The following is a 12,395-nucleotide window of genomic DNA, read 5'->3' as shown; positions in this document are numbered from 1 at the left end:
TAGTATAGGGGTTGGCGCAGTAGAGAGGTTTTCCTAACATTGTGGTTGAATTGAGGCAAAGTTTCGTAATATTTAAACATGTGATTTGCTAGTGTGTTTCGATTTCAGACTCCATGAACTCTAGCTTGAAGTTCTATTAATCCTGATAGGGGAAAATTGTAAGGGGAGACAAAGATTGGAATATGTGAAATGGATTTTTGAGGATGTGGGCTTTAAAAAATAAGAGATTGGCGCAAGTTAGACGAAAATGGAGGACCGCATCAAACCAGTCGGAAGACTGAATACTAAGAGAGAGAGACGTAATGCGTTAGTGATACAAAGCAAGGCCGCTGCGTTAATATGTATACTCGTTCATTACGTACTGCATGGTATATGTATGTAGTCCCTAGAATATTCACTATGTATATAAATTATGAGTTGGAAAGGACTTGGAATGACATGGCCATGACTGTTTTAAGATTCTGTTTCTGTATTCATTGAGGGTGGGACATAGGATAACCGTGGAAAATCCTCATTCATTATAGCTCTCCTTATCGAGGTTCGAACAGGGTCTCTCAAAAATACGAAACAGCGATTCTAACCACAGCATCGTAACATTAGGCGATTGCTATAGTGTATTGTACCTTCGTTTTGCTTTTGGCAATTGAAACCGTGTGGAGTGGTGAAGATTTCGATAAAGAAGGAAAGAGCGATAGAAAAGAGAGAAGGAAACAAAGAATTGTGAGAAAGAAGTATATCGTCTTCGTCATCATCATTATCATTGAAGATTGCCTCGTAAACACCGCCAGACCATTCTCTCAATGACCGTAACTCAAAAACGAAGCATCCAAGGGGCCCTATGTTCGCAGATTTGTTGATGTGATGACGTGTATTTCAGAAATATCCTGTGTGTTGATTTCTCGAACTCATAATAACTAATAACTCGCCCTGTGCACGTAATATTCCTGTAAAAATCGCATGTATATGACGCGACATTAAATCTTATTATTTTCCTATTAGGATGCAAACTGTTTTATACTCTGCATATTTCACACAAGAATTACCATAAATTACTACATAAACTGAAGTGACATTTATCACAAACCTATCATGTTTCGACGTTTAAGAGAATATCTTCAGGGGTATAATTCAATTTATTTGTCGTAAACACTATTCCTTACAAGAAACTTACAAATTCGAATTACGCTGGATAGTGTGAACATGCGCAGATGAATGGTATTTTGATCTATTATACGAGTGTCCTCTGGCTGCTGTTTACTTCGGTAATGTGTAAAGTTTTTAACGTACAAAGACGAGGATTAAAGATTTTTTTAATATTCATCGAAACAGATGACACTCATTCACTGTTAATGTGGTCTGTACCATACACATTTTTTAATTTAAATAAATATTCCAGGGTTTTAGAACAACGTTTAATTGGTGACACAGACTTGGATTGTAGTATGACACACTGAACATTAAAATGTAGATATTTTGTATAAGAATAATATTCTAAAAATTCATTTATATCCCTGAGTATAACATTTTAAAATGCCGAGCACGTTGGGTTTATAATAAATGTAACTTCATCTTGTGTTTAAATTTATGGAAAATTCTTATACGAACGATCCTCTTTTAACAACAGCATATTATTCTATCGCTCTGACGTATTTTGTACGGCAGAATTCACATTACTATAAACTGGGTCCCAGGTGAACGTTGTCTTGCCCATTTCCATGCAACTCTTTTAAAAACATCCAGTTTCGAGCTCCTACAAACAAGAGCCCTATTTGGATACCATTTCGTGTATCAGACATCTGCCGCCTTCGACGACAGCTGTTACCAAGCCTTTGAAGCAGTAAACTATTTCAAGAGTTAAGACAAAGTGCTTACAACAAAGGACTGAAAATGTTTAACAACAGCAACCAATCACACGTGGGCAAACATTGTTTGTGCTCGTTAATGTAGTTTTCGTACATAAAGAATTTGAGTGATAGGTGAGGAAATGTTTCCACGAGACAAAAGATGTGTAATGAATCGAGAAGGTTAATTAGCGATAACGATTTAGACGTATGTTTGGGAAGTACACGTTTGTAATCTTGACCGGGTTATCACCAGTTTTGACTGAGATATTCCGTGTTTTTACTCGGTGCCACATTCGAATTTCGAGTTCATAATCAACAGCGAATTTTATTTGATGTGATGTTTATGTACTGCAGACACGGATCTATTATTGTGATTCTGTTCACGCTAAAGCATCGTATGCATAGTCAGATTGTATTTGTTGGTTTTTTTTAGATTTTCACTGTGTTAAGAAATGTTCCAAACGTAAGGCACGGTTTAATGAGGTAGCCTATGTATTTAATTTTTCAGTTTTCATAAAAAGACGATTGTGTTGAATTCGGATTTCGTTTCGAGTAAGTACTACGTGTGCATGAATATTAAATTTCCTCAAGGCTTAAGTGTGGTCGCCCAGTATAACATTCAATCGAAATTCGTTCACTGGTTTCGCCTTGAAACATGGGAACGCGCGTATTTTCCACACCTCGAGTTTTATTATATTTACTTTAAACAAAGATATCTAAAAAACGTAGTATTGACTCACATATTTTACCGTGCATCAGTAGTAACGCTAACGGTTGTTTAACAAACACTTTTTTATCTTATTAGACAGGATGTAGTTGTTTTTTTAATTGGTTATCGTACAAGAAACTTTTGCCCACTGCAGGTGATTGATCTTACAAGCTGTTAAATTTATTTCGTTGGTCGGAGTTAGTCGCAGACTCGGCAAATCTCGCGGACGTGCTGAGATATGTAATGCTAGTTTTGGTATCCTCTGGATGCGGATACAAGATAGAGAACCAGATTAATAAATCGAAGAGAAGTATGAGGTCCGGAACATAAACAAGATCGTGGATTAGAACGAGCAGATACGTGTCTCGGCTACCCATAAATCATAGGTGGCAGACGAGAAACGTGGACGCCCTCATAACCGATCTCCCGTACTATTTCCCCTTCGTCTTAAATAATGAGAGACTAAAGTGGGACTGGTTTAGCCAGATTAATTCAATCAGTTTCGTACGTTCATTACACAAAGTTTGAATAAAATAAATGGACTATGGGGAGGCCTACCCGTCCTCATGTTTAATCCCCTAAACTAATAAAGGAAATTTGTTGTTCTTATTTAATTTTGATCGTGTCAGCGCAATATTCTTTGTGTAAAGCTGATTTACCTTCACAAAATTTATCAAAAATGCTCTTAAAACATCGCTACTTGACTTAAGATGTACAAGATTAAGGTATGTAATTATTAAGTAGGCTTTGAGGCTTTCACGGCAGCGAGTGTGCAGATGGTTTTTTGCTGCGCTGAAGTGCGGTGTAGTCTGGTAGAAGTTTACCGACGTGTCAAAGGTACTTGCTGCCTCCATCGTCAGGGCGATGAATAGGCCGCGCGCAAGGAAAGGACGCCGCAACCCAGAATAAGTAATCTTCATAAAGAGAGTTGTTTTAAAATATTCTATGAGCCGTGTGTATTCAATTAGATACGGCCAAAATAATAGCTTACTCGCATTTCTCTGTTCCGAATTAACTTGGTCTGTTTTGGCTCTGTGGCTCTTGGCCACGAATATTTTGCGTTTCTGTCGCAAGATTTAAGCACGGGAGGGAAAAGACGGAGAAATTTAAGTAATTTGTTTATGTCTTCCGTAATTGAACACACAGCACTGGGGAATGCAAACTGGCAAAGAATGCGTTTGGGAAATTGTTTAATCTTGTGGAGCCACCTCGAAATACTTGAAACGGCCCCTTAATTTTATAGGAAGTTCATCTCAAAGCCGGCATATACATATGATCCTTCGGATATTATCTTATACATGTGGTGCTTAATTTTTGCGTCATTAATTGGTGTTTGCGCGCATAAGCACGCGAAATGTATGGAATATTTATTTAGTTATATACTCTAGTGCGTGTGGACTCTGAATATTTTGATTCGTGATTGCGTTATCCTAGCCTTGACTTGTATTAACTGTATTACAGGTCTCTTACAGGGACCTGTCACGTGGCATAAGAAAGTTTTAAATTGCAAGTGTTTAAGCGCTTGTTGAATAGGAAACTGACCATGAGGGGTAAAAGCTAGTGGGAGGTCCAACTAAAGTTAAAATATTTTAGTGTTGTTTGTTGATTAGCATACTCGTAGCACACTTTTAATAGCCAGAACAGACTGTTTGTCGTTAATTATATGTGGCAGTGTTTTATGGAATTCGCAGATTTTTCGCCGGACACTGTTTCTTGACACAAACGTCGTCAAGTTGATAGAACAAAGTTCCCTTGTTAATTTATATGACTAGATTTTTATTACGTCGCGGTTACGAAGGGTGGAAGCAGGCGCCTCGTTAGGCTGCTAGTTTTGTTGCAATAAATCAAGACATGTTTATTAAGTATGCTACATCAGTCACGTAATATATAGAAAGTTTAAAGCTAATTGATAAAAATAACCGAAAGAGAAGGAAATTTCCGATTGCAGCGTTAAAAGAAAATAGTAGGAGGTAAACATTATAATTGAAGATGGCATTACCTTCGCCGTGGAGTCTGGTAGAAGTTCATCGCTGAAGATGGAAGCAGCAAGTACCTCTGTAGTAGTCGTAAACTTCTACCAGACTACACGGCGCAACAACCAAGAAGACAGCCATCTTCATACTCATCGCCGTGAGAACCTAAAATCTCACGACGTAATAATTGTTTATCGGTGCCCATTTTGGAAGAGTTTCAGCAAAGAACGCCGTCGGAAGTTGTGTTCTAATTGAGAAGCGGAATGTACTCTTACGTGCCTCGTTTATAAGACACATAAAGCTCTAAATAAAACGTTATGTCATTGGAATATACAGACGGTTTGTAATGAATAGGCACTAGTCAGATTGAAAAGGACGCATGCGTAGAACTGAAAAGGGGTTACTACAGAAATAAGAAAGGTAGCCCACTTTTGCGCGAACTGCATAACCATTGAAAAACATGGACAGTTGAGTAACGCGTAATATGGCTGTGTTGTGTGCCCAGACCACAGTAATCACTTTTGTGCAATTATTCTAACAATACTGTGGCAAAAATATAAATTACGATGTTTTGTAGATATTTTTTTGTAATCGAAATTTGGTTGACGTGGGTTAAATCCTTGTATTCACATACCTCGTGTATCTGTTCACCCCGCGGAGTAGTAAACCAAGTGTCGAAAGAACTAAAAAAAATATTTCGAATGTGTTTTTAATAATTAATCTTAATTTTGTGATGATTGGTGAGCAGCTGGGAGATTCGTGAATGATCCGGGGCCCTAATTTATTTTGCACTTATGATCAGCGAATTTTCATACGTCCGAGTGTGGTTGGCCTTTTGATATCAATATTCACAGATTTGTTTTTAAAATTGTTGTTTCTAGTGCAACACGTTAGTTGAATTTAAAACTTATTTCGCCTCTGTTCTTTTTGTTTTGTACTTTCTCATAAATTAAAATGTCAGCACATCGAAGCCTATTGTTTAGAAGACATCGTTCCCAATTCGAGCCTAATTTTCTTCGAATTTTTTTAATGTAAAATTGAGCTATAAATTACCTTCATACAAATGTGGCTGTTGGTAATAGGCTGTTAAATTGTAAATCTATTTTAGATCGTAGTGATAAATAGTTTTCGTACCTTCCTTCAGTCTGAAGTTTGGATTTTAAGAAAGGTTTTACACGATGTTGTAGGAAAGGAAATCTCACTGCACGTTTGTCAGTTTAAAGAGAGATTTTCGCAGAGCTATTTGTAACTAGACAAGGTCATGTGTGTGGAGTGTAGTAAATTTGCATCCGCATGACAGTGATAAATTTGAACAGGGATTCCCATAATATAATATGTTTTTATTTGTAGTATTAATCTACCCCTCCCACAGTGTGTTAATTTATAAATGCATACCTGTGTCATGGCTGGAATTTCCCACCCCTACACCGTCTTAAGTTATAACTTATACCATTTATGGGTGTTCATTCTGAGAAAGAGGTGTGGCAAACACTACCCAAAAAAAAAAATCCCGGCCCACTGCGACTTCAGACATTAATACGACACTTTTTAATAAATTGTTTACTCTTTTATGTATGCAATAAATGTAATATAATTCATGCGGTTTACCGAACCCATTGCTGTATGTAATATTTCAGTTCAGTTAAATTTCTTTTCAAGAGGATTTGCCAGCAGCAAACATTAATAAAATATTTTTATTAAAAAGGAACAAATTATAACAAAATTAAACTGAATCAATCTGGACACTTTCCAGTGTAGATAAAGTGTCCGCCACCATCCCAACAGATGTCTCGTTTAAAAACATTATTTTCCGAAGCTCTGAAAATGTTTGTTACGAAACAATATGAAATCATTCTTCGAAATTTCGCATGTCTTAATAACGGAAGTCGAAAATTACTATGGAAATTTGCAAATAAAATAAGTACAGTAATTTTCTTATTATATAATAATAAATTGACTCGTAAAGGGTTAAATGTTTCTGTCCGGTGGCCATTGTAATTATGTGCTGAATTAGTGTTCTTAATCCTTAACCGTCACGACATGCAGGCGTGGAGAGGAGGTGAAGGTAAACATAACAAGATTTCTAAAACCGGCGCTAGATCTAGGTCAGAAGTGAGCTTCACGTTCCGTTTCTTTTACTCGCTGGATATTTTGAGGCTTTCATCCATCTAGGTAAAGACCAGGATAGTAAAGCCCATGTAAAACAAGGCCACAAACCCATAATTTCATATCTTTTACAATTATTTTTTTTGGCACTGTATAGTTCGAGGTACTGACAACTTCGTTAAGCAAACCACAGATAAACAAACAAACAAATGTAGGCATACGAACTTAACCTTCAAGTCAGTTTTCTTGTAGATTCATCCATTCGTTGAAATATTGTTTGTGGCGTGTGACAAGCACGTTTCCTTTCGAGACAATTCTGGTTCGTCATCGTAGTAGAAAGTGTTCTCAGGGCTGCAAACGACCATGTCAGTTTTTAATCCTCTGTCCGAGAGTGATCAGATAGATTGGCAGATGTATGTTCTCGCAGTTCTTACAAACCTGTATTGTAAATATGTGGTAATTTGCACAGAACTCGCTAATAAAATATGTTTGCGTTTGCTAATGGCACGTTAAATAACAGCACATCATTTGGGCTCCGTGGTCATAACAAACTAGGAGGCCATGAATACATTAATGTGAAGTGGACATATCGTTGTTGGCCTGCTATCCTTTTTTGTATAAGGAAAGCTGTCTTGTGTATTCACGTTAATGTATGTGCGTGCGTGGGTCATGCATCTGCGTTTCCATTGACAGATTTTAATTAAATTTAGATGATACTTGAAGCATCTACACCAACGTGACGGGTGTGCAAATTTCTGTCGTCAGCGAGACACTAGAGCTTCTGTATTTTGGTGAGATTTCAGGTTCCCATTGCGATGAATATGAAGACAGCTGTCTTCTGGTATGCTGCGATATGTAGTATGGTAGATACTGACCGATGTTTCGGAGGAACAAACTGCTTCCATTATCATGTGACATTTTGCTTCTTTATATTTTGTTTGGTAAGATTTTAGAAAAAAATATGCTACCTATTCTTTAGGTCAGGGGTTCTCAATTTTTTTCGCTGGCGTATCACTAATTTTAATTTAACACATTAAATATACCACGAACCAAATGCATTCAGGGAAAACTTATTTATGTTAATGTTATCTTCTGATTTTTTTACTTAGTGGTACGCGCACCATAGGTTGAGAAACGGTGCTTAGGTCATGAGCGCATGTTTTCTTTTGAGAAAGAGCACTAGAACACATTTTGAGTTTGTAACAGTTTTGTTAAACCATACCTACAGATGTTTTTGAAACATTTTTGTGTTTTTGAAAACTATAAACTTGGCTGAGGAGTGTAACTTGAAGGTTACATTCTGTAACTCTGGCGGTGAGCGGTAATTTATACGGTTGAAAGTTGCATAGAATTATTAATTTGAAGTACCCGGTATCCTCTCTAGACAGATTGTCCGTTTAGGCATTAAGTAACGTAGGAGTTTTTCCGGAACGTGGGATTATTTGTAAGAAGGCTACTTACGTATGACTATGGTTTCTATCCGCCAAATCCTCGGTAGTGATATATAGAAACGCTGTATGAAAGAATACAACCATCTTCAAATTCACCGCCGTGAAAGCCTGAGATCCTACATTGTATGAAAGTGTTAGCGTGCGTGAGGTTTGTCTTCTAGCCTGTGCAGATTAGGCTAAAGCCTGTTCCTTCTAATTAACCATGTTCTGAATACTCTTAGGTTAGGTTTGGTTTGGTTAGGTTAGGTTAGGTTAGGTTAGGTTAGGTTGGGTTGGGTTGGGTTGGGTTGGGTTTGGTTTGGTTTGGTTTGGTTTACCTGTAGCGGACACAGTGAAGTGAGAAACGCACAGTTTTTGTCCGGAAACTTCAAGGGACGAGATCTAGGCGAAAATGGGACAATAATAACAAAATTGGTTTTGAATGTGTGGACAGTTCGATGGAGTTTGCTTGGCGTGATTTTGTGAACATGGTAATGAACGCATTCGTTTCATAACGAAATTCCTTGACCAGCTTTTAATTTGTAAGGAAGGCTTTTTTTTACCATGGAGGCAGACATTGGCCGGAAGGTCCGTGGAGCAAATTGTATATGAAATTGCGTATTAGAAAAGGTGCGACTGTGACCCACTCAGATAAAACGAACAGAATGTGTAAGAACGCTCATGGAGTAGGATGAGTGTGGCTGAGCAGGTGTGTCGTATAGTTTGGTGCATTATATATAATTAATGTATAATTTGCGGCACCCACTTTACGCGCTGTTTCGCCACGGTGATAGGTTGTCAAGGTCTTGAGATGGCACGCAGAGCGCACATCATCAGTCAACTAGAACTTGAGTACTGCCAAATCTAGGTGTGGCGTACACACACAAACACAACAACAAGACAAAAACACACGCCTGAACACACATAAACACGACTCACGACTGTATTAATTGTAATATTCAGTTGTGTATCGCCACGGTGGTCTAGCGGTTAGAACGCTGGCCTTGTAATCCTAGGGGTCTCGGGTTCGATTCCCGGCGGTGCCCGAATTTATAACTTGTGTTGGGCAAGGCCGTGGTCTAGGCAACACGGAGTTTTCCTCCTGGGGCTTCCCCGGTTTCTCCGTGGCATCCCAACAATTACTCCATTCACACACAGAAGAAGGCAATGGCAAACCACTTCTGGATCATCTGCCAAGAACGTATATGAACAGGTCCCAGTCCGAGAAAAGGATGGAAGGATCCTGTTCATATGGACAGAACACTAAAAATAAAATTCAGTTGTACCTTGTCGTAGCACTTATAACTTTGATGGTTAATACCAGCTTCGAGGTCCAAAACTGTCGTTCGCGTAGACACCAAGAAAATAATTATGAGTAGAACTATTTTACATACAGTGGACTTGCATGTTCTCAGCCCGTCTATTGATTCGTCCTCCTTTTAGTGAAATGGGGGCAAAACGACATTCTCGGGGCAGAAGTGATTGCATTTTAACGCCTTCTTTTACACATGAATGCGTAATCAATATGGGAATTCGTATCCAACCGTCCGAACGCTGATAATTGAAAACATCGTAGGCTACGTTCTCCCGGAAAATAATTATTCTGTGCCACTTTTAATTGAAAGCAGTAATAGGAAACATCTTACCCAAGTGGGTTTCGATTGTTTGACCATCTGTATAAGACCTTCAATCTAGGAGGATTTAAATACGAGGTGCGATCGGAAAGTTTCCAGACTGCGCGTATAAAAACCCGTACACTTATCTCAGGTATTAAATTCATCCATCACCCTCGAAGTAGTTCCCCTGAGAGTGAACACAACGATCCCAGCGCCGCTGCCAAGCCTGGAAGCATCCCTGGAAATCTTTCTTTGTCAGCCTGTCAAGCACCATCTGCGATTCTGCCTGAATCTCTTCTATCGTCTCAAATCTCCTTCCCTTTAGCTGAATTTTCATCTTTGGGAAGAGGAAGAAGTCACACGGAGCTTAGAAAGGAAGTTGGGGTCGGTTCTTGCAAGATCTTTGAGCTCCTGACAAACGAGAAGTCGATTCTGCTTCTGGTCCTCAGACAGGATGCGTCGCATGTGGAGTTCTTCCTTTAGAATCAGCTGACAGGTCCCATAGCCTATCCCAACAATGTCGCACAAGTCGTTCATGGTACGACGTCGATCTTCGTGAATCGCCTGCCGAATCTTCGTAACATTTTCGGGCGTTGTGCTCGAAGATGGTCGTCCAGAACGCTCGTCATCATCGACAGAGGTTCGGCCATTTTTAAAACGTGAATGCCACACAAAAGTTTGTGCGCGACCCATTGCGGACTCCCCAAATGCTTGCTTTAGCATTTCATAGGTTTCCGTAGCCGTTTTGGCGAGTCTTTGGCAAGAGATTCAGGCAGAATCGCAGATGGTGCTTGACAGGCTGACAAAGAAAGATTTCCAGGGATGCTTCCAGGCTTGGCAGCGGCGCTGGGATCGTTGTGTTCACTCCCAGGGGAACTACTTCGAGGGTGATGGATGAATTTAATACCTGAGATAAGTGTACGGGTTTTTATACGCGCAGTCTTGAAACTTTCCGATCGCACCTCGTATAGCCAGTGGCGTAGTGCGGGAGGGAAATCGCGTGTTTAAGGTGAAGTAAACTGATTTCCACCGGTTACGTCGCTGCATGACCGTGAGGGAGTAATTCTGTGACCGTGATCTACACAGTCTGCCACAACCTGTAATAACAGCAGGGCCGGTTTTCAAAATCACTGGCTTTGGCGTGTCATTTCCAGCAGAGATTTTTTGGCATGATACTTGCTCTTGTGGGCGTATTAGTTTTCTTTGTAAACTTGTGTTTCCCCTGAAGGTGCCATCACTTGTCACGACAAGAATGCCCGCTTTCGTAACTTACTTTCAGAGGCGTTTCTGTGGGCGCACCTTAGTGTCGTGTTATGATCAAGATTTTGCAGATCTAATTCTGAATGCAGGTATTGTAACGCGTAGTAGCACACGTTCTTGGGAAGCGCTAGGGAGTTTTTATTTTATTTTATTATTTATTCTTACGTAAACTTCCAGCAGTATTTTTTATTTCTCGGAAGAAGTCGGCCTGAAAACTAATATAAATTCGAATAAGCTGTTTCGCATTAAGTTCATGAAATTGACGTACAACGAGGTTGTCACGGCCCTCAGTCCCAATGTTTGCGCTCGGTAACAAGATTCCAATTAAATTTTATGTTCTCGGTGAACATTTTCTGAGGGAGACAAGTTTGGTGCGAACCGGCCAGCCGAAACTCCATAAACTTCATGTTCGGGAGTCCCTGCTTCAAGTCTCGGTCTGGAAAGTGGCTACCCTGAGCAATTTTTCTTCGTAATTATCCCTAGTCTGTCCAGGCAAATGTTGATACAGTATCATTAAATGGGCCACGACAGCTTTAGTAACAATAAATTCACCATTTGGCACTTAAAATGATTAGTAAGAACGACATTTAATGAAATATTAGTTTAAAGATTTTTATATGATCAATATTTTATGAAGTCCAAGGGTGTATATCCAACTCTTTGCATTATTGATATCTACCATTTGATTTGATTTGCAATAATAGATTTAGTATCTGAAATAAATGTTTATGAAGGTCACTGAGGTATCCAAAACAACAAATAAAGAATTTGGGAAACATGGAAATTATATTAAATAATATTGCTGCAAAGTAGTTTATTTAAAATGAAGAAGTCAGTAAACTAGTTTTAAAGAATTCTTTGCAAAAGTATGGAAGTAAGCGAACTGTAAATTTGTGAGAAACCAATTAGTGATCTGAAACTTCAGATTCTTATGGTGGCAAAGACGATCGGCAGAAGGCTCTGAGACAGTTGAATATCTTTTTGTAATGCACCAAATATGACATTTTCCATGCAGTATTCTGTATAGACCGCTACGGTGGTCTAGCGGTTAGAACGCTGGCCTTGTAATCCTGGGGTCTCGGATTCGATTCTCGGCGGTGCCTGAATTTATAACTTGTGTTGGGCAAGGCCGTGGTCTAGGCAACACGGAGTTTTCCTCCGGGGGCTTCTTCCCCGGTTTCTCCGTGGCATCCCAACAATTACTCCATTCACACACAGAAGAAGGCAATGGCAAACCACTTCTGGATCATCTGCCAAGAACGTATATGAACAGGTCCCAGTCCGAGAAAAGGATGGAAGGATCCTGTTGTCAGACAGAACACTAATTAATAATTAATAATATTCTGTATATTTGTATTTTTTGTAATGATTTAACAGATTTTGATATTGGTCAATTAGTTATAGTGGACCACTTTAAAAACCGTGGAATAAAATTTATTGAACTTTTACATTGAAAC

The 12,395-nt window shown here is 39.1% G+C and overlaps 1 protein-coding gene across 34 annotated transcripts in view; it reads left to right on the top strand.

The window, feature by feature from the left end:
- shot (dystonin-like protein short stop) overlaps positions 1–12,395 on the top strand; it is a 308,131-nt gene that overhangs the window by 120,024 nt on the left and 175,712 nt on the right. The window lies entirely within an intron of this gene.

This window comes from Zootermopsis nevadensis, unplaced genomic scaffold (genome assembly GCF_977971745.1).
Source record: "Zootermopsis nevadensis isolate Lab colony 2312 unplaced genomic scaffold, Znev_1.0 Znev_ptg000006l, whole genome shotgun sequence".
In the NCBI taxonomy this organism is placed as follows: domain Eukaryota; kingdom Metazoa; phylum Arthropoda; class Insecta; order Blattodea; family Termopsidae; genus Zootermopsis; species Zootermopsis nevadensis.
The sequence above is the reverse complement of the archived record's forward strand: the minus strand, read 5'-3'. Positions and strand labels throughout refer to the sequence as shown.